The following is a 23,831-nucleotide window of genomic DNA, read 5'->3' as shown; positions in this document are numbered from 1 at the left end:
GAATTCTGCTTAGTTCAGCTAGAACATTCCTCTAATTAAAGTTGCTTGACCGATCAATCCCTGTGGGATTCGACCTCACTCTATTGTGAGTTCTTACTTGACGACAATTCGGTATACTTGCCGAAGGAAAATTGTTGAGAGACAAGTTTCTGTGCATCATTAACGCAAGTTGAGGTATTTTATATTTATTGCTCCTTTCTTCGTTTGTTATTATTGATGCTTGTAATTGGTTGTTTAGATTTAATATTCCTTGTTAGTTTTCTATATTTTTATGGTGTGCCTTCCAAGTGTTTGATAGAATGCTTGGGAGGGTTTTAAGTTAGATTTTTATGTTCTTAGCTTGAATTGAGCAATTGGAGACTCTTGAGTTATCAAACTCCCTTGTTGATTGATAATTGAAAGTTGCTAGTTGATTTGAATTCCACTAACTCTAGTCTTTCCATAGGAGTTGACTAGGACTTGAGGAATCAAATTGATTTATCCACTTGACTTACCTTCATAGTTAGAGATTGACTAAATGGGAGCAATGGACAATTGATGTCACAATTGAGGATGATAATGAGGATATGACTTCCAATTATCAATCCTTGCTAAGGGCTTTCTTAGTTATCAATTTATTTTTTTATTATTTATATTCCTTGTTTATTAAACTCAACCCAAAAAGATACAATCCCATAACCAATGGTAACATACTTCCCTGCAATTCCTTGAGAGACGACCCAAGGTTTAATACTTCGGTTATTTTTATTGGGTTTGCTTAAGTGACAAACAAATTAAATTTGATTGAGGTTTAATTGTCGGTTTAGATCTATACTTACAACACGCTTATTTTGTGAAATTCTTTACCGACGATTTTACCACCATCAAGCAACTAAAGGCAAAAGTGTTTTAACTACAGGCTATTACAAAAAAATGTGTTCATCAAAAGACCCACAAGTTGGGTGGCAGCAAAATATAATATAATCTGTTCATAAAAGAGGACATGAAAGCAGAAGTCACAAAGGGTCGAGCTTCTCCCCTGTAGCTGCATGGTGCGGAATTTATAACCACAAACTAACCGGCAAGTACACCGGGTCGTACCAAGTAATACCTCAGGTGAGTGAGGGTCGATGCCACGAGGATTGATGGATCAAGCAACAATGATTGAGTGATTGGCTTAGTCAGACAAACAAAAAAAAGTGTTTGAGAGTTCAAAAGCATTAAACAGTAGATTCAGAATATCAGAAGGCAGGCAGTAAATAAGTTGAGAATAATATATGGAGAAATAGTTAAGGCTTCAGTGTTATCTATTTTCTTGATTGACTTTTCTTACTAACTATTTTAATCATGCAAGATTTAATACATGGAAAACCATATGTGACTAAACCATAATTCCTTAGACCTTTTTAGTCTCCTCTAACTTTCATCAACTGCCGATTCCTTGGTCAATTAATTCCAATTAGAGGGTGAAGTTCAATTCTAGTTATATGCCACAGAAATCCTAATTACCCAAATATAAGAGGATTATATGTCATGTATCCCATTAAATGTAGATAATTAGAAATTTAGGAGAATGTGTTTTCAAGCTGTTGTTCAAGTAAAGAGCTTTTCCAAGTTATACAAGAACTCAATTAGAAAGAGGGTCATACTTCCGTTCCACCCAATTTTATAAAATAAAGAATGAAAACAATTATTAAATTATATGAATCAATATATGAATTAAAATAGAAAAATAATAGAATCAATCCATACAATAGACAGAGTTCCTAACCTTAACAGTGGAGGTTTAGTTGCTCATGGTTCAGAGTAGAAACTAGGATTCTCTTAAACTGTAAATTTGGAATAAGGTGGAATAATCCCCAGAAGAGAAGTTTCTTTTCCCTTTTATATAAAATCCTAATTAATTTAAAATCTTATTTTCTAAAACTAAAATAATATATTTTCCTATTTTTAAATAAAAATAAATTTTAAATCAGAATTAATTAAACAATCCGCGCGACCCTTGTAAACGCGGGGACCACTAAACTTTATTAAGGACCACGCCTAACTTGGCAACAAGCCACGCCTTACTTGAGAGGTGCTGTAAGGAAGAGTGTGTTGCTCTCATGTGTTGCGCCGAACTTGGGGGTTCATTGCGCCTTACTTGAGGAGTCACGCCTACGGTTGCATGTTGTTGTTGTTGTCTTGCACCTAACTTGAGAAATCTCAAGTTAGGCGCAGCCTTGGCCAAATTGGTAGAGAAGAAGTGTGGACTATTATTTATCGTTGGAAAGATCTAGAAGTTAGCTTTCCAATGCCGCTAGAATCACATCCATTAGACCTCTATAGCTCGAGTTATTCAGGTTTGAGTGCAGAGAGGTCAGGGTTGACAGCATCATTCGCCTTTTTCTCTTTTTCTGTGGAAACTCCATCAAATCCAGCCAAATGCTACCTAAAATAAATAGAATTGCACACGACTTAAAGTAACATCCATAGTGGCTAAAAGATAATTAATTATTGATTAAACTCAACAAATTAAATGCAAATTCACTAAGAAAAGATAGAAAAGATGCTCACGCATCACAACACCAAACTTGAATTGTTGCTTGTCCTCAAGCGACCAAAACTAATATAAGCTTAGGATGTGAATTTGCATGAGAATGAGAGTTCAATTAAACTCATGTCTCTTCTTGAAGTGGGGTTTACAACTGCAATCCTGAATAGGTTTGGCATCTCACTATCCTTTGAATAAGAAGAATGTTACTGTCATTCGGAATTAGAATTCGGATAATATTATGAATTCTCTGGTCTTTTATATTTCAGTTTAATCCTTGAACACAGCAAATTTCTTTTTGGTGCTTTGCACCTTGAGCCTAGCCGTGACTTTAAATGTTTTGTCTTAAGCTTCACTTGACACAAAAACACCACAACCACTTAACTGGGGAACCCTCTTTAAGTTCTGATTTTTCTTTCAGTTACTCCCAAACAGTGGTGCTCAAAGCCTTTGGCATACTTTGTTAAATGAAATTGATCTCGACTCTTAGTGCTGTCTCAATGATTACTTGACACATTCACACCACAAGCATATAACTAGAGAAACAACTCTTTGAGCTTTTAATCATGTCTGACCGCCCTAGTCATTGATGCTCAAGGCCTTGGACCTTACTTTTATTTTTCTTTTTGCTATTTCTTTTGCTTCAAGGATTAAGCTTTCACTAAATTCAGAGAATTCATAATAGTTCTCTAAATTCCTGTTTCTTATACATCAACATCATTTGATTCAAATTCAAATATGCACTATTCATGTCATGCATTCAGAATCACAGAAAATACCACCACAATTAAGTAAATAAGACTATTCTTTATTATAAACTTTATTTCTCATGCAATACATCTTTTTCTTCTTTTTCTTTTGGATTCAAGCTCAGTGAGCAATACATGAGACACTTTTCAGAATTAAGAGCAAATAACAGAAAAAAAATAGCAAAATAAACTGGAACCGAGGAATTGAAATAACAAAGGATCATGCAGAAACCAAGTAAAACAGCAGAAAACAGGAATATAACATAACAAGAATGGGAGGCAATATAGAATGAAAGGAACTAAACCACCTTAGTTATCCTAGTGGCTGTCTCATTCTTCAGGCTGTGCTCCTCCGTGAAGATTATTCGCCTCCCTTTGGTGCTATTAAAGTAAACAGAAAAGCCACAAGCGAAGCGACAACACCAAACTTAAAAGTTTGCTTGTCCTCAAGCAAAGAAAAAATGAAAATAGGAAGGGACATAAAAAGACGTATGGAGAAGTAAAAATAAATAATAGTGCAAAAGAAGAATAAAATGATAAAAGGACAAGAGAGGTTAACATAATTAAAAGAATATATATATATATATATATATATATATATATATATATATTGTATTGTATTAATTTTTATTTTTAGGTTTTTGATTTTATTTTATTTTATGTGTAGAAGGAATGGGGTGGGGTCACGGTTTTGGTTTGGTTGAAGGCTCGGAAAAGAAAATCCTGGAATTCATTGGAGTGGGATTCGGTGCAAGGGGAAGGGATACGGTTAGGAATTATTTGGGAGGGGGAAAATTAAGTATTTGTGTGCCTAACTTGATGGTCTATTCCACACATACAGCGCCTAACTTGATGTAATGGTGCGCCTAACTTGAGGCCTCCCGAGTGTGCTAGCTGCCTCAGCACCTAACTTGCTTCTCCCTGCGCCTGACTTGTGTTGGGTCTTCACACCTTGCGCCTAACTTGAGAATTTCAAGTTAGGCGCAGACCAGGCAGACAACAATCTTCATTGTATGCTTCATTGTGGCGCCTAACTTGAGAAACTCCAAGTTAGGCGCCAACCCTCCCGAGAAGAATGCTTCTTTGCACGTCGCATGTGGCGCCTAACTTGAGATTTTCAAGTTAGGAGTCTCCTCATCCGAATTAATATACTCTCGGGTGTTCGAAACATTGTATTCAGGAACCTGTTTCTGTTTCAATAACTCTGCATGATCTAAACACACATAAAATAAAGGAAAAACAGTAAAAAAACTCAACTAAAACTAAATAAATAACAAAATTAAACCAACAAAAATCAACTAAAGGATACGAAAACATCGGATTGCCTCCCGACAAGCGCTTCTTTACCATCACTAGCTTGACGGTTAGCTCCTCTAGGGAGAAGGATCATAGGGGCTTAGCTCCTCTCCCCTCACTGTGAATCTTCTCCCTGTGTCCTCATAAAGTAGCTCAATATGCTCCAGAGAGAGGATTTCATTTACTATATAAGTGAACACTAGATTGCTAGTCAACACCACCTTCATTCCTGGGGAGAAGTCTTCAGTGGGAATCTTTTTGTTTCTCCATCCCCTGGGTACTTTCTTCTTTTTGAGAACCTCCGCCTTGGTGGATGATGCATTCCCGACACTAAACTTAGGTTTGATGTCAGGAGGAATTTTATTGGTTGTCACCAAAGGAGGTTTGAGTTGCAATTTCTGTTGTGTATTATCATCAGGGGGTTCTTGAAGATTTGGATCAATAAGCTCAGTCTGCATGCACCTCTCTTCTTCACCTGCTGAATGTATATCTTTGAAGACATGAAAGACTAGTTGCTCATTATGCACCCTAAGCACTAATTCACCTTCTTCCACATCAATCAGAGCTCTTCCAGTGGCCAGGAATAGTCTTCCTAGAATTATAGAGGCATTCTCATCCTCCCCCGTGTCAGGAATCACAAAATCTGCTGGGAGGAAGAACTTACCCACTTTGACCAAGATATTTTCCACTAATCCATATGCAGGCTTTATAGACTAGTCTGCCATCTGTAATGTGATTTGAAGAAAATTGTCATGTCGGTATAGAATTTCACACAAAATAAATGAATTCTCATTGCAAGTATAGTTTTATACCAACAAACAATCCTCCCAATCAAAAAAAATATTGGTTGTCACAAGTAACAAACCCCAAATAAATTTATAACCGAAGTATTTAGACTCCGGGTCGTCCCACAAGGAATTGAAATGAAGTGGTCAATTATTGGCTATGAAGATATTTTGGGGTTTTTGGGATAAGAGACATGAAATGTAAATAGCAATGAAAATAAACTAACAACTAAAAAGGTCTTGGCAAAGGTTAGCGGTCAAAGATCTCTATCCTTATCCCTAACCACAACATGAGAATTGATAAGGACCAACCCCACTAAGTTAACCCCTAACTAATAGTAGAGGAAAGTCAAGTGAGCTATGTTAATCCAAGTCCATAAGTCCTAGTTTTCCACCAAATCAATTAGTGAGATCTAGAGTTAATGGCTTTCAATCGTCAATCACTTGGACGTTAGTAACTCAAGAGTTCCTAAATTACCTTCCCAAGCCAAGAGCATAAAATTCTACTCTAAAATCCAACCAAGCATTTTATCAAACACTTGGAGGGCATAAAAGGAAAGCATGATAAAAGTGCAAGAATAATAAATCTACCAACTATCAATTGCAGGAAAAGTAAATTCATAACTCAAATCAACAATTAAAAGAATATCAAACATAAATTACATTAAAGAAAAGATCCAATTCCAACAAGAGTTCATGAACATAAAAAAGGAATAAAAGTAAAATTAACACTACAAATCTTGAGAATGAAAGAGTAGAAATAATAAATCATAAAGGAAACAAGATGAAAACATGTAATTGAACCTAAATCTAGAAGAAATTAATCTAACCTAATTCTAGAGAGAAGAGGGAGCTTCTCTCTCTAGAAACTAACCTACATGATGATATACTACCAAATAATTGCTCTCCCCTTTGCCCAAGCTTGAATTCTGCATGAAATAGCATTAGAAATGAGTTAGGTTGGGCCCAAAGTGCTTCAGAAATCGCTGGGGGCGATTTCACTTTAGTGGGCCACGAGCAGCATCGGCACGCACGCGTACATGGCGCGTGCGCGCCCCTGAATGCGAAGCAACATATGGTAAATTTTATATCATTTCGAAGCCCCGGATGTTAGCTTTTCAACACAACTAGAACCGCCTCATTTAGATCTCTGTAGCTTAAGTTATGGTCGATTGAGTGCGAAGAGGTCGAGATTGACAACTTTACGATTCCTTCATTTCTTCATGAGTTCTCCCACTTTGCATGCTTTTCTCCTCACTTCTTCCATCCAATACTTGCTTTATGAACATGAAATCACTCAACAAACATATCAAGGCACCGAATGGAATTAAAGTGAATTGAATTTAGCTATTTTAAGGCCTAAAAAGCATGTTTTCGCACTTAAGCACAAATCAAGGGAGAATTGCAAAACCATGCTATTTCATTGAATAAATGTGAGAAAAGGTGATAAAATCCCCCAAATTAAGCACAAGATAAACCACAAAATCGGGGTTTATCAAATCTCCCAACACTTAAGCCAAGCATGTCCTCATGCTAAGAATAAAGAAGGACAAGAAAAGGGTATGAACATTTATTCAATGCAAATAAACTATATAAACCTATCTACATGCATGCAACTAAATGCAAAATGATTCTACCTACTTGGTTAAAAGCAAATCAATCTCCAAGAACATATATAAGCAAGTAGGGCTAAGATCATATGACGATTCATGAATCCTACCAATTTGAATATCGAAATAACGCACAAATAGACTTGCAAGAAGAAAAGCTCATGAAAGCCGGGAACAAGGAATTGAGCATCGAACCCTCACCGGAAGTGTATCCGCTCTAATCGCTCAAGTGTATAGGATCAATCACTCAATTCTCTTCTAATCATGCTTTCCATGATTTGTTTTTCATCTAGCAATCAACAATTATTCAATGCATGCATACATTCATCATGAGGACTTATTCATAGGTTGTAATAGGGCTAGGGTCAAGGTAGGGATGTATATGGTCAAGTGAGCTTGAAATTTGCATCTTTGATTAGTCTAAGCCCTCACCTTACACATGTAACAACCTATACACTTATAATACAATGCCTAGCTACCCATGATTCCCACTTTTTCACATACTCATGCATTCTCTTTTTAATTCACATTCCATATGCATTGATTTTTATTGAACTTTACTTTGGGGCATTTTTGTCCCCTTTTTATTTCTTTTTCTCTTTTTTTTATATATATTTTTTCTTTTTTTTATATATATGTTCTTTTTCTTTTTCTTTATATTTTTTTTCTAAAGTATATACAAACATATCAATGCATATGGTTTTATATATAGTGCATGAATATGTACCCAATTCCCAACATTTTCAACAAAAAATAAAAATTACAATTTTATCTCAACTAATGTCCCAAGTTTCCCATACCCAAATGATACACACCCTCACTAGCCTAAGCTAATCAAAGATCCAAATTAAGGACATTTATTATTTTTCACTTAGGGGTAGCGATGTGCTATAATTAAGAATAAAAGGGATTAAATAGGCTCAAAATTGGCTAACAATGGTTGATGAAAGGTTGGCTATTTGGGTAAGTGAGCTAAATGAAATGATGGTCTCAATCATATAAATGCATATATACATGGAACAATGGACATATAGAATCAAACAAATCAAAGATTATAATCATAGAAAGAGAACAATGCACACAAGAATGGAAAATTAGTGGTTATATGATGTAACCACACAATTAGGCTCAAAACTCACATGCTTGTGTTCTTAGCTCAAAAACCATGTTCCAAAATAAATTCTTCAAGCAAGTTCACACAAAAATTTTTTTTTTTCAAATTGGTAGGGTGCCCTAAAAACAATTTTTCTTGGAAAAGAAATCATCACCCTAGCCAAGTAGTCCTAACATAAAAAGAAGTGGTAAAATATGTACAAATTCTAACTAACATGCACCCTATCATGCAATGCAATAAATAACTAGCAAAGGAAATCAAGAATGGGGGTGTTGAAAAAGGAAATTTTTACCCATGGAGGTCGGTCGGACGACCTCCCCACACTTAAAAATTTGTACCGTCCTCGGTGCATGCAAAGAAGAGCAATGTGGATGGGTTGCTACAATTGATGAGCTTCCTCAAAGAGTTGTGCAGGCGGACTTGTTTGTTACCCCATTTAGAAGCTTTTTCATCCCTTTCCTTCTTGGTGGCCAACCTCAGAGGAGAGAAAAAGAAAGAAAATTAAGCCCACAACAAAGATATGAAAGCAATTAGAACATAGGCGGGGGCTAATGCCAAATAAAAGTATGGTTCTCAAGTACATGGTAGCTACAACATGTGAGTGAGAAAGCAATTCAAGCAAAGGCATATTAACTAATACTTGATACAAGAGTAAAGTCAAAGCATGAAGAGCACTCAAAAGCCTCAAGTTCAACTAGAAAGAGTGGGTCATGAAAGACATGCAAGTTCATATCAATGCACAAAGAATATAAGAGTCATACAAGATTAAGCATTGATTTAAAAGTTTCATCACCCAACAATATTAAACAAGTCAAGAAGCACCAAGATTAACCAAGAAATTCTCAACAATTGAGTAAGAGAATTCAACACCATTATTAAAATAAGAAACTATAAAAAAGAAAATAAGAACAAGCTATAAAAACAAAATTAAAATGCAATGAATGATAATATGCAAATGCAACATATAAAATAAGATGAAGATAAGAAAATAAAGAGTGAAAATTTTGAAAAGAAAGTAAGAAAGGAAGAAAGAAGAAGAAAGAAAGAGGAAGAAACTAAAAGGAAAAGAAGAGAAGAAGGGAAAAAGAAAACAGGGCAGAATAGGGGAAAAACAGGGCACGGAGGGTGACGCGTACGCGTCACGCACGCGTGCGCGTGGGTGGGCAGGCGGGACAAGCGACGCGTACGTGCATAGCACGCATACGCGTGGATGTAAAGATGGTGACCGACGCGGACGCGTCATGTACGCTTGTGCGTCAGGTCGTGGGCACGGAATATGCACAACTTTGGCACAACTCTCTGGTTTTTGTACTAGGAGTGTGAGATGCACCACCGGCGCGCGTGCCCACAGTGCGCTCGCGCGCGGATGCCTGTTTTTTTTTTTTAAGAATCATAAAAACAGAATTTAACACTCTCCTAACCTATAAACATTATAAAGCAACCACAAATCAAATTTAACAACAAATCTTTTTAGTTTTTGAAAAATTTTCAAACATACTAAAAATAAAACTTATACTACAAGCACAATGCAATTCAAAAATAACTATTCTAATCAATGCATGAATCTAATAAGCAATCAATCAAAGCAAGACATGAAAAAGTATGAAAAGAAGAAAACTACCTAACAATGGTAACTCAATGCATTCATTGATTGTATATACAAGATAATGGAAAAAGTTTACCATGGTAGAGTGTCTCCCACCTAGAACTTTTATTTTAAGTCCTTAAGTTGGACATTTGGGAAGCTCCTTGTCATGGTGGCTTATGCTTGAACTCATCTTGAAACTTCCACCAATGCTTAAACTTTAAGTAAGCTCCAAAATTCAAGATCAATGGCACCAAGCTTTGATGAAGTTCCATACAAGCTAAGGACTTCCAAAATTGGTCTTCATATATTCCCGGATCCCAAATCCTTTTTCTACACCCATCTTCAAGTTGATCATCACAATTCCAATTGGGTGAGAAGTGATCCGAATTCTCAAGTAAACACCAAAGCATCTTCCTAGACCCCTTTAGTTGAGAACTATACCAACCATTGCACTTAGACTTTAAGTTTTCAACCATAAGGAACCTTGATTAGCATTTCCACCAACTAATAAATTCTCTCCTACTCTTGACTCCACAAAGAGCTCTAAGTTGCCCATCCGTCTCAAGCAAACCATACTCAAGTGGGAAAGTAAATATTAGAGATAAGGATTTTACCCACTTGAATGTTATGTTGGATGGTGACTTAGGAAGGGACATCTCCAATGGTCTTGTAAGTTCCATTCCCTTGTGCTCTTCTTTGACTACCTCCACCTCTTGGCAAGCTTTTTCAACTTCAATTCCTTGCCCACCAACTTCTTCCACACATTCTTCATTGGTGGAGCTTGCCTCTTGATCATCCTCTTCCAATCTTTCATCATTAATTCTATGCCTTGGAGGTTGCGCATTATCCTCCTCAACACCAAATTCAAACTCATTGGAAGAAGGTTCAACAACTTCCACAAAATTATCAACAATGTCACTTGGTATGGAAGTGCTCTCAAGTTTGAAATCCACCTCTTGCTCAACTTTGCCTAGCTCTTCAACCACTTCTTCTTCTTCAACAATCTCTTCCTTCTCCACTTGTTACAAGACATACCCCATCTCCTTGTCCTCATGTTGAGATTCTAAAATCTCCTTCATGCTCCTTTCTTCGGTTGATTTCTCACATTCATCCGTGGAAATGCTTTGCTTGTTGCATGAGTCCCATGAGTCCAAGTTGGCTTCAATTTTGGCAAGGTTAGCCTCGATAGCTTCATAATTCTTTTGGGCTTCCTCTTGCTCCTTTTGAGGTGATCCATTGGCTCTTGGATTGATGGATATGGGTATTCTTCCATAGAGGGTTGTGGTGGAAAGGGAAATTCATTTTGTGGTTGAAAGTTATCATGCATGGGAGGTGATTCATCTTGGTGATAATATGAAGGTGGTGGTTCTTGAGGGTATTGGTGGTGGAATTGGGGTGGTTCTTCATATGGTTCATATGGTTCACAAGGTGGTTGGTATGGTGGATATGGGTTGGGGTCATATGGAGGTGTTTGGTGAAAAGAGGCTTGTGAGTAAGGTGGTACAAAATTATGTTGAGGAGGTGGTTCATAGGCATATGGTGGTGGTTGTTGACAATCACAATAAGGGTCACCACATCCATTAGATTGATATGCATTAGGATTGGAATTATACCCATAAGAGTCCGGAGGTTGTTGTTGCCAAGAAGGTTGATCAATCCCTTGAGGCTCCTCCCACCTTTGATTGTTCCATCCTTGATGCATATTATCATTATAGTTCCCATTTCCTGCAATATAATTTGAGCCAAAATCATAGCCAAAGGGGTGAGAATTCATAGTAGCAAACAAAAACAAAAACTAACAAAAATAAGCAACAAAGTTCTAAGACTAACAAAAACTAACAAATAAGCAAAAAGCAAACATATTAACAATATTAACAATAGCCAATAATGTAACACCATTGAAACTCCCTGGCAACAGTGCCATTTTGATTTGAAGAAAATTGTCGTGTCGGTATAGAATTTCACACAAAATGAATGAATTCTCGTTGCAAGTATAGTTCTATACCAACAAACAATCCTCCCAATCAAAAAAAATATTGGTTGTCACAAGTAACAAACCCCAAATAAATTTATAACCGAAGTATTTAGACTCCGGGTCGTCTCACAAGGAATTTCAATGAAGTGGTCAATTATTGGCTATGAAGATATTTTGGGGTTTTTGGGATAAGAGACATGAAATTTAAATAGCAATGAAAATAAACTAACAACTAAAAAGTTCTTGGCAAAGGTTGGCGGTCAAGGATCTCTATCCTTATCACTAACCACAACATGAGAATTGGCAAGGACCAACCCCACTAACTTAACCCCTAACTAATAGTAGAGGAAAGTCAAGTGAGGTATGTCAATCCAAGTCCATAAGTCCTAGTTCTCCACCAAATCAATTAGTGAGATCTAGAGTTAATGGCTTCCAATCGTCAATCACTTGGACATTAGTAACTCAAGAGTTCCTAAGTTACCTTCCCAAGCCAAGAGCACAAAAATCTACTCTAACATCCAACTAAGCATTTTATCAAACACTTGGAAGGCATAAAAGGAAAGCATGGTAAAAGTGCAAGAATAATAAATCTACCAACTATCAATTGCAAGAAAAGTAAATTCACAACTCAAATTAACAATTAAAAGAATATCAAACATAAATTGCATTAAAGAAAATATCCAATTCCAACAAGAGTTCATGAACATAAAATAGGTATAAAAGTAAAATTAACACTATAAATCTTGAGAATGAAAGAGTAGAAATAAGAAGTCATAGAGGAAACAAGATGAAAACATGTAATTGAACCTAAATCTAGAAGAAATTAATCTAACCTAATTCTAGAGAGAAGATGGAGCTTCTCTCTCTAGAAACTAACCTACATGATGCTATACTACCAAACAATTGTTCCCCCATTTGCCCAAGCTTGAATTCTGCATGAAATAGCATTAGAAATGATTGGGTTGGGCTCAAAGTGCTTCAAAAATCGCTGGGGGCGATTTCACTTTAGTGGGCCACGAGCAGCATCGGCGCGCACGCGTACATGGCGCGTACGTGCCCCTGAACGCGAAGCAACATATAGCAAATTTCATATCATTTTGAAGCCCCAGATGTTAGCTTTCCAACGCAATAGAAACCGTCTCATTTGGACCTTTGTAGCTCAAGTTATGGTCGATTGAGTGCGAAGAGGTCGGACTTGACAGCTTTACGGTTCCTTCATTTCTTCATGAGTTCTCCCACTTTGCATACTTTTCTCCTCACTTCTTCCATCCAATACTTGTCTTATGAACATAAAATCACTCAACAAACATATCAAGGCACCGAATGGAATTAAAATGAATTGAATTTAGCTATTTTAAGGCCTAAAAAGCATGTTTTCGCACTTAAGCACAAATCAAGGGAGAATTGCAAAACTATGCTATTTCATTGAATAAATATGAGAAAAGGTGATAAGATCCCACAAATTAAGCACAAGATAAACCACAAAATCGGGGTTTATCATAATGCTATCCTTGTGGTTTGTGCCTCTTGGATTTGCAACTTCTTCATCACAGACAAGGGCATTAAATTAATGCTTGCTCCCAGATCACATAACGCTTTCTCAAAGGTTGTGCTCCAAATGGTGCATGGAATTTGAAAGCTCCCTGGATCCGGTATCTTCCTTTGCAAGTTATTCTGAATGATGGCACTACATTCCTTAGTCAGGACCACTGTCTCATCTCCCTTTAAAGGCTTCTTCTTTGACAACAACTCCTTCATGAATTTGACATAGAGAGGCATTTGTTCCAAAACCTCAGCAAAAGGAATATTGATTTGCAACTTTCTAAAGACTTCCAAGAACTTCGAAAACTGCTTGTCCTTGGTCTCCTTTTGAAGTCTTTGAGGATATGGCATTTTAGGCTTGTACTCAGAAGTCTTTGGCAATGTAGGATAAGTGTCAAGAGAGTCAGGGAACGGGTTGTCTGCACACTTTGGAGGGACGTGCTCTACTTTTTCCTTCTTCTCTTCTGGAGCTTCTTTTTCAACTAGCTCCTCATTAACTTGTGCTTCCGTACTTGCCACTTGTCCACTTATAAAGGTGATAGCCTTGCATTCCTTTCTTGGATTTGGAATGGTGTTGCTAGGAAGGCTATTAGTGGTCCTCTGATCAATTTCATTAACTTTTGTCGCTAATTGACCCATCTGAATCTCCAAATTCTTGATTGATGCTCTCGTTTCCTGTCTAAAACTTGCCAGTATTGCTTCCAAATCATTGTTCTGGTGGGGCTAAGAAGTTGCTTGCTGAGATGACTGAAACTGGTGGTTATTGTGATTGTTCTATTGGAAGCCGTCCTGAGAATTATTGTTGAAATTCTGAGGTCTCTGAGGTTGGTCTCTCCATCCAAAATTTGGGTGATTTCTCCACCCCTGATTGTATGTCTTAGAATATGGATCATTATTGGGATTTCTAGGACTACTCCCCATGTAATTGACCTGTTCAGAAGAGGATTGAGCATAATCATAATTATCATTTTGCATAAAATTACCTGTCATGTCATAAGAGACCTCTTGAGGTGGATTTTGGGTGTTGATAGCGGAGACATGCATGCCACCCATCTGTTGAGTAAGTAGATTTATTTGCTGAGACATAAGCTTGTTCTGAGCAAGAATAGCATTAAGAGCTTCTACTTCCATAACACCCTTCTTCTGAGAAGCCTCAAAGTTCACAGGATTCCTGTTAGATGAGTATAAATATTGGTTGCAAGCAACCAATTCATTAAGCTCAATAGTCTCCTCTGGTGTCTTCTTCTTGTGCAATGAACCACCTGCAGAATTATCTAAGCACATCTTGGACATTTCACCCAAGCCTTTATAAAAGATATCTAGTTGGGTCTATTTGGAGAACATGTCCGGAGGGCATTGCCTAGTCAGTAGCTTGTATCTCTCCCAAGCTTCATAAAGAGTTTCACCATCCTTCTGCCTGAAAGTCTGAACCTCCACCCTAAGCTTAGTCAGCTTCTTTGGTGGAAAATTTTAGTAAGAAACTCAGTAACAACCTTGTCCCAAGTATCCAAACTCTCATTGGGTTGGGAATCTAGCCATAGCTTTGCTCTATCCCTCAGAGCAAACGAAAAGAGCATGAGTTTGTACACCTCAGGGCTCACTCCATTTGTCTTCACAGTATCACAAATCTGCAGAAAATTAGAAATAAATTTATTTGGGTCTTCTTGGGAAAGACCATGATACTGGCAGTTTTGTTGCACTAGGGTGACCAATTGTGGCTTCAACTCAAAGTTGTTCGCAGCTATAGGAGGCCCCACAATGCTTTCTCCATAAAGATCTGCTGTAGGAGCAGAGTAAGAGCCGAACACTCTCCTAGGTTGCTCATTCCCATTCGGATTTGCCATGTTGGCATCAACATCATTATTATGATCCATAGTGGATTCTGCAGCCTTGTAAAGTCTTGCTTGTTGCAAACGCCGCCTGAAAGTCCTTTCAGGTTTAGGATCAGGTTCAAAGTCTAAAAGAGGTTCCGTGTCTCTGTTCCTGCACATAAACAGACAGAAGATAAGAAAAGATAGAACTCTCTGCGTCAGAGTGCAGAGAATTCCCAGTGAGGTAACCTGTGTAAAGAGATAAAATAAAAAAATATTGAATAAAATAAACACTAAAATTCGAAAAATATTATTAAAATTAAGACCAAAAAGTTCGAAATTATTAGGCAAATTAAATAAGAAAAATTAAAATAAGACTAACTAGGGAACAGCAAACTTAATTTCAGAAATTAAGAAAAATATTAGTATTAAATTATTTTTTTTATTAATTTTTTTGTTTACGAAAACCAAATAATAAAAGAAAAGAGAAATAAAATGAAACAGCAGGGGAGGGGGGTACGAATGAAAGAAAGAAAGAAAGAAGAAAAGAAAAAAAATTATGGGAATAAAAATAAACAAATAAAGAAATGATGCACGGAAAACTTGTCTCTCAACAAATCTCCTTTCGGCAAGTGTACCAAATTTGTCGTCAAGTAAAAACTCACAATAGAGTGAGGTCGAATCCCACAGGGATTGATTGATCAAGCAACTTTAATTAGAAGAATGTTCTAGTTGAGTGAATCCATAATTTGGGTTGAGAGTTGCAGAAAATAAAATGGCGGGAATGTAAATAACAGAAAAGTAAATGCTAGAATTAAAGGACTGGAAGTAAATGACTGAAAATAAATTGCAGAATTGTAAATGGGAATGGGGGATTTGCTCATAAAAGTAAATGGCAGAAATTAAAGAGAATGGGTAAGATCAGAGATGGGGAGTTCATTGGGCTTAGGAGATGTTGCAATTCTCCGGATCAAGTTCATTTTCATCTCTTCCTCAATCAATGCACTCATTGATCTCCTTGGCAATCTTAAGTGATTGAATTACAATTTCTTGCAATTCAATTTCTCAAATCTTGATCAATAGCCAATTCCTTGGTCAATTGCTCATGAGAAGAGATGAAGTATGGTCACTGATTATACCACATGCATTTCCCAAATCAAATATTGAGAGGGTTATAGTCACATACCCATCCAAACCCAATTTGGTCCAGCATGAGAAAGCATTTCTAGCTTGATCTCTTCATTACTCTTTCAAGGTTCAAAAGAGATCCAAGTTTGAATAGCTTCTCCTCCAAGATAACTACTCAATGGGATGAAGATCGAAAGCTTTCAAGTAAAATCAAGAGAAAAGATAGAAGAAGAATAATGAAAATTAGTATTGATCCATCAAATTACAACAGAGCTCCCTAACCCAATGAAAGGGGTTTAGTTGTTCATAGCTCTTGAAAATGAAAATAAAGATGGAGAATACATCATAGAACTAGAAATTGCAGAGAAAAGTCAAATACAGAGAGTAATTCTCTTTTTCCAACTTTCAGAACTCCCTTTCAATTCAAACCTACTCCTATATATACTACTCTTCTTAGCTTCTAGTTTGCTCTTCAAGTCTTGGGCCTTTGGATCTTGAGTTTGAAGCAGTTCTTTTCTTCATTTGGGCTTGGCTTTACTTGCATAGAGAAAGTGCTAAGTGGGCAGAGACTTTAGCTCAGGGCGTTAGGGGTGTTAACATTTAGTGAAAGTATAAGTTCGAGAACGTTAGTGACACTCAACATTGTCACTAACGTTCCAGTGTGCCCCTATTTGCTTCATGTTAAAGCCCACGTTAACTAGGTTAACATGGCTTCTAACGTGGCCTTGCCAAACTTCGAGAACGTTAGTGACACTTAACATTTTCACTAACGTTCCAATGTGCCGCTAGATCTCACGTTAGAGTCCACGTTAACTAGGCTAACGTGGCTTCTAACGTGGCCATTCTTAGCCATCCCAATGTTAGTGACAATTTTGAGTGTCACTAACGTTGGCTCATCATTCATTCCTCATCGTTAGCTTCCACGTTAACTAAGTTAACGTGGAGGTTAACGTGGCTCCTTGGGGGGTTGTGTGGTTGCTTCCAACGTTAGTGACAATGTTGAGTGTCAGTAACGTTGTCGACAACTCTCACTTCTCACGTTAGCTCCCACGTTAACCAAGTTAACGTGGTGTGTTGCATCCTTAGGCCAACGTTAGTGACAATGTTGAATGTAACTAACGTTGGCTTCTCTTCCCCCTTTAACGTTAGAGGCCACGTTAACTAGGTTAACGTGGGCTCTAACGTGGCCACTAATGAGTGTTTGCCAACGTTAGTGACAATGTTAAGTGTCACTAACGTTGGCTCAACTTCCCTTCTCCACGTTAGAGTGCACGTTAACTTAGTTCACGTGACTCTTAACGTGGGCAATGATGGCTTTGAGAGTGTTATTGGCAATCACTTTTCTCATTAACCTTGCAAGTTACCTCCCTTTCCTTGCTTCCTTTGGTCCTGAAATCAAGCAACAGAGTGCATCAAAGTTCTAGTCCAAGTCATGGGTAATGCAGCATACAATTTGTCACTAAATTCATGCAAAATCCTCATGAAATAATGTAAAATGCACAATGTATGCTTGAATCAAGGTGTAGGTGAATATCTACCCAAAACTAGCTTATTTCCTAAAGAAATGAATGAAACTACCCTAAAAACAGTAAAGAAAAGGTCAGTGAAACTGGCCAAGATGCCCTAGCATCACAACACCAAACTTAAAGATTGCTTGTCCCTAAGCAAGTACTGGAACAATAGAATGATGAATGGAATATCCAGAGGAATGAGTCATTCTTGTGGAAGTCATGTTACTGATTTTATGGTGGTTTCATACATAGCAACTTAGGTTCATTCCATTACTGGCTTTCAGACTTTCATCATGTCCCTAAACACTTACTTTGTTTATATCCCATGAAACTTTTATTCATTGATCCTTTTATTGTTATTTCAAGGGTTATTTGTGTTATTTAGGCTAAGTGCTCTGTAAGGGGGCAACTCTTTAAGATAAATTTTCAGCCAACACTCCCGAACCAGTTGGTTCAAGGTGCTAGGTGTTGAAGCACCCCTAAGGACTTACTCCCTCAAGTCTCTCCCCCATACATACACACCACAGGCATATAGTTTATTTATTTTCTTTTCTTGAGACCTTGGTATCCAGCACCTCTTTGGGTTACTAAATGCTCTGCAGTGAGGGTTACTCTTGATAGTGGATTTTCAGCTGATAATCCCGGGTTAGTTAATCCAAGTTACCAAGTGATAAAGCACCCCTGAGAGCTTATTTATCCAGGTAGATCCCTCACACAGGAGCACCACAGACACTTGTCTCAAGGTCCAAACCATTGGTGCCTAGCCTTATTGCTTACTCTTTTTCTTTTGTTTTTCACTTCCATTGTTCTTTCCCTTTTCTCTTATTAGGATCTTGTTATTAACTTAGTCTCATGGGTATGTCCAAAGTCAAGTATTCAGGATAGATAGTTGTCCTCCTAGCCTTGTGGTTGAACCAACTTAGCTAACTTATGACTACCCCAAAGATTCATGAATGCACTTCCACATTATGAACTCTATTCTGGTCTTTAAAAAAAACATAAACATTCTCTTCTTCATTTGATTAAAAATGGACAAGCTTATAAGTAAATAAGGGACAGATGCAGTGACATTTAATCCAGAAATCATGGACCTATTCAGAAAGAAAACTTAAAAGACAGAATTTAAAAAGTTTAAGCATAACATGGAAGCAGGTTCTATTTCATACAAGATCTTCCTTATTTTAAAGCATAGAAAACGATGGACTAAAAAGAACTCCACCACCTTTCATTCATGTGGATGCCCATGCTCCCATCCTTGTTTATCCTCATTGTGTCTCTCTTGAGTGCTTGTGCTCCCACTTCCTTTGCCTTTTCCAAGCAGCTTCTTCCAGAAACCACCATCTTCCATCTTCTTCTTGAGTGTCTCCTTTTGCTGTTTCACCTTCCTCTCTTCTTGTTCTACAAAATCTTTTTGGACCTCATCATATGTAGGGATGGCATAGTGTAGCTGATGCATATTACTAGTCATGTAGTTCAACTTGGCTTGAGTGTTCACATAGAACTCCTCCCTATGTAGTTGCCTTCCTTCATTGAGTACACTGAACTCATTGAAAGTTTTCATTTGGGCTATCTGCCGCTGGTTGAGTTCTTGCAAGTGCTTCTCTTGAAGCTCTTGCCTCTCATTCACTTGGTTGATGGCTTGAGTGAGCCTGGAGTAGTGTTCCTGCTGCTGCTCCATTTGTTGTTTTTGCCATGCTTCCTGTTGGCTCAGCCAGTTGGTTTGAAGGTTCAGTATTTGCTCTTGTCCTTCCATATGTCTCATCCCCAAATCCTCAATGGCTCTTAGAAGGTGACTCATGTTCAAGTTGGCTGGATCAGAATACTCTCCTTGTTGATATTCTTCCTGATGAGGTTCCTCTTGGTGAGCTCTTTCTTTTGCTTTTGCTTTTCCTATTTGTGGTCTTCTTTGTTGTTGAGCAGGTGTAGTATAAACCAATCGCTCGAGTGTAACTGGCCTCCCTGGGTTCACCCAGTCTGGATTGCTGTCCTCAAATACTACCTTGGCCTTATTGCATAAGCGGAGAATGGTGCTGGGGTACCAAAGCCTGGCACCTGAATCAACCTTCTCAGCCGAATCTTGAATCCCTTCGGCGATGAGCTCATTCACATTGATTTCCCCACCTTGTATTAAGCAATGCACCATAGTAGCTCGATTGATGTTTACCTCTGAATTATTTGCAGTTGGTAGAATGGACCTCCTCACAAGTTCAAACCACCCCTTGGCTTCAGGGCTCAGGTCTCCTCTCTTGATGAACTTGGGTCTCCCATCTGTGTACCTCTCCCAGTCAGCTGCTATAACATAAATGTCTGCCACTATCTCTGAGAGCTCATTATTATCAGGGCTTCTACTCATCCTTGCCTGATAACTTTCCTCATCAAAATGAGGTGATTTCAGGTGAAGAACTCTTGTTATGGCATTTGGGCTGAAGTCCACCTCTTTTCCTCTTACGTAACTTTTGAAGGTTGGGGCCTTGGTTTTATCCTCTCTTACTACATTCGCATAAAATTCTTTGATGAGGTTTCCATTGATCTTCCCCTCTGGACTTGTGAGCAATTGCCACCCCTTCTGTTCGATTTTCTCCAGAATTTATGGTGACTCATCTGCATTGATTTGGAAGATTAACTCTGGCAATATCTTTCTCGCCCTTATCCGTTCGAATTCACGTTCATGAAAGGCAGTTTTGAATTTCTTCTCATCGAAAGGAACACTCTCCATGGGTTCTTTCCTCTTTTGCCTCTTTGAGCTTGATGATGCCATGAATTGAGTTGCTGTTTTGAGATGGAGATTGGAGGATACGGAGAGATGAGGAATAGGTTGGCTAGGACAGAGTGTGATGAAGGGGTTTGAGCAAGCCGAAAGTATGAAGTGTGGAGAGTGCGAATTTGAGTGTGAGGAATGATCATGCACTAAGGTTCACTTATATAGGGAGATCATGAGTGGGTGGAAGGTGTGGATTGCAAGGATTGTTGCTTGATGGACGGTTGGGGTTGTGTATGAAGGAGGGACAAGGATCATCACTTAATGAGAGTGATTGGTTCGGTCTTCAAGGGTCTTCTTTCTCCAATGTTGCATGGCAGCGTTTCCCCATGCGTTCCCTCTTGAGACATGTGTGTAGTGCTCTTCATTAAGTGGCGAACTCTTCCCCATTTAATTGTCCAATCAATCCCCTTTTTATGCTTCTTTTCCTTTCCTATAAAGATTTAAAATAAGGAAATTAATATCATAGAAATTAAACTCTACGGCTAGAATAATAAATAGAAGAAAAAAAGTTTGTTTATTTATGAATTCCAACTAACTAACTAACTATTGGTGGGTCCTTATATGCATCTTGGTGGCACCATGGGGTGACACCAAACTTAGTTTGAAGTAATGTGATGAAAAGTTTTGTTCAAAGCTCCCAAGACTAGCATGCATCTTGGTTTGCTTTGAACACTAAACTTGTTCTTCACTATATACTGCATGATAAAAATTTCACCAAGTGTTTGTCAAGTTTGGGTTGAAATTCATAAACATTGATTTATTCATTATTTTAAAAACATATAAAACATGGGTTGCCTCCCATGAAGCGCTTCTTTAGCATCACTAGCTTGACGTTTTTCCTTCATCAGGGTGGTTGGTAGTGCTTAAAGTCCTCCCCTCTTGCTGTGGACTTATATCCATTGGTTGGATCAATGATCTCCACATGTTCCAGGGAAAGAACTCTGTTGATAGTGAAGACCTTGGGTAACTGAGATGGTACAGTGGGGAGATTAGGGGGAATATCTAGGAAGTAAGTTGAGACAACTCTATCCCCTGGAGAGAAGTCTTCCGTAGGGATCTTCTTGTTCTTCCATCTCCTTGGTACCTTCTTCTTTGTTTCTTTTGAGGTTGCCTTCCCCTTGGTGACCTCTTTTTTCCAAGGAGTTGTGATGCTGTCTTCACCTGCCTCTAGAGGTTTAGGTTCCTCCAACTTTTTCTTGAGCTGTGGCAATTGCTGTTTTCCTTGTTTATCTATTAAGGGGATCTCAGAATGAACTGGCTGTGCTTCAGTGCTTGTTTCCTCCTTCAGTGTCTCATTATCATTTGTGCTTAGTTCCTTGTCCTCTTGATCTGTTTCTTGTGAAAGTTTGAAAACATTGAAGCTGAGTCGTTCATCATGGATTCTCAATATTAGCTCCCCTTTCTCTACATCGATAAGTGCTCTGGCCGTAGCTAGGAATGGTCTTCCCAATATGATTGGATGAGTGTGACTCTCTTCCATGTCCAGGATGACAAAGTCTGTTGGGAGAAAGTATTTCCCAACTTTTAGCAACACATTTTCCACCACTCCTATTGCTTGCTTTTGAGTTTTGTCAGCCAGTCTGATGATTACATCTGTGGGTATTATCTCATTGATCTGTAGCCTCTTTGCTAGGGATAAGGGCAGTAAGTTGATGCTGGCCCCCAAATCACATAGTGCTCTATCGAACATAGTTTCACCTATGGCACAAGGGATGTGAAAACTCCCTGGATCTCTTCTTTTTGTAGGCAACTCAGGTTGAATAAGGACACCACATTCCTTGTTCATCACTATAGTCTGGCCTCCTTTGAGTGAGCTTTTCCTGGGAAGAAGTTCCTTCATATACTTGATGAATGCAGGCATTTGTTGAATTGCCTTGATGAATGGTATGTTCACATGCAGAGATGCAAACAAGTCTAGGAACCTTGAGTATATTCTTTTTCCCACAGCACTATTGAGCAGTTGAGGGAAGGGTGCATAGAGCTTCAGCAGCTCTTGTTGTGAGATTTCTGGTTCTTGGCGATCTCTATCCTCCTCCTTTGTTGAGTTGTCTTCAAGTTGTTTGCAAAGTTTGCCTTGCTTGTCTTCAGTCTCTTGATCACTCGCAGTGACCATTTTGCAATCTTCCCATCTTACTTTCTTTGCTTCTCCTTTGGGGTTTTTCTCCGTGTCACTTGGGAAGCTATCAGTAGGTTTGGGAATCTTCTCAGCTAAATATCTCACCTGAAATTCCAGCTTCCTGATGGTCTCTCCCTGGTTCTTAATATTGGCTCGCACCTCCTCTTTGAACACCTTTTCTTCTTGAATCTTTTGGCATATTTCTTCAAGTAAGGCTTCAATCTTAGAGAGCTTGTCATCAATTGATGAGTGATTCGGAGCAGATGTGCTGTTTTGGTTTTGATAGGCGTGTGGAGAAGTGTTGTTGTGGGGGTGTTGAGATGTCCTCTATGTGAATTGCTGGTGAGCTGCATTGTTGTTGGAGTTGTAACGTCTCTGATCTTGGTTTTGATCTTGCTCACTTCCCCACCCAAAGTTTGGGTGGTTTCTCCATCCAGGGTTGTAGGTCTTGGAGTATGGATCATAGTTTTTCCTCGGTGAATTCCCAATGTAGTTGGCTTGCTCCTGACTCCCCTCTGCTTCTACATTCACTCTTTCTTGGGTTGTTGATGAAGTGGAGATTGCTACTACTTGGTTTATCTCCATCTTCTTGGTGAGGTCAGCCAGCTGCTGGGTAATGAGCTTGTTTTGGGCCAACAGAGCATCTACATTATTTAGCTCCATTACTCCTCTTGTGTTCCCTCTTTCGGAAGCATAGAAGTAGTCGTTCTCTGCTACTGTTTCAATAACATATATGGCTTTCTCGATAGTCTTCTTCTTGTTCAAAGATCCTCCGGATGAATGGTCTACGGCCTTCTTTGACTCATTTGACTCATAAGAGAGTCCTTCATAGAAAATGTGCAGCTGCACCCATTCGTTGAACATGTCAGGTGGACACCTCCTTGTTAAGTCCTTGAACCTCTCCCATGCTTCATATAGAGTCTCACCATCTTGTTGCCTGAAAGTTTGGACCTCAGCTCTCAGCCTATTGATTCGTTGAGGAGGGTAAAATCTTGCTAAAAATTTGTTCACCACGTCTTCCCAAGTTGTCAAGCTTTCCCTTGGGAAGGATTCCAGCCACTTGGCTGCTTTGTCCCTAAGTGAGAATGGAAATAGGATCAATCTATAGGCGTCAGGGTGAACACCATTAGACTTCACTGTGTCACGTATTCTCAGGAAGGTGGTCAAATGTTGATTGGGGTCTTCTTGAACACCTCCTCCAAACGAGCAGTTGTTCTGAATAAGGGTGATGAGCTGTGGTTTAAGTTCAAAGTTGTTGGCATGGATTGTTGGCTTTTGGATGCTACTTCCACAATTGCCTGGGTTTGGATTGATGTAAGAGCCCAAAACTCTT

The 23,831-nt window shown here is 38.4% G+C and overlaps 2 non-coding genes across 2 annotated transcripts; both read left to right on the top strand.

Annotated features, from left to right (window-relative positions):
- The first annotated feature begins 14,510 nt into the window (after positions 1-14,510).
- LOC148545451 (small nucleolar RNA R71) lies at positions 14,511-14,617 on the top strand. The gene has a single exon (XR_015901508.1). It is a non-coding gene; the product is annotated as a small nucleolar RNA R71 (small nucleolar RNA).
- Positions 14,618-23,360: 8,743 nt separating this feature from the next.
- On the top strand, positions 23,361-23,464 carry LOC148545450 (small nucleolar RNA R71). The gene has a single exon (XR_015901884.1). It is a non-coding gene; the product is annotated as a small nucleolar RNA R71 (small nucleolar RNA).
- Positions 23,465-23,831: the final 367 nt, after the last annotated feature.

Source organism: Arachis ipaensis, chromosome B9, assembly GCF_059453495.1.
Source record: "Arachis ipaensis isolate K30076 ecotype BB chromosome B9, ASM5945349v1, whole genome shotgun sequence".
NCBI lineage: Eukaryota > Viridiplantae > Streptophyta > Magnoliopsida > Fabales > Fabaceae > Arachis > Arachis ipaensis.
The sequence above is the reverse complement of the archived record's forward strand: the minus strand, read 5'-3'. Positions and strand labels throughout refer to the sequence as shown.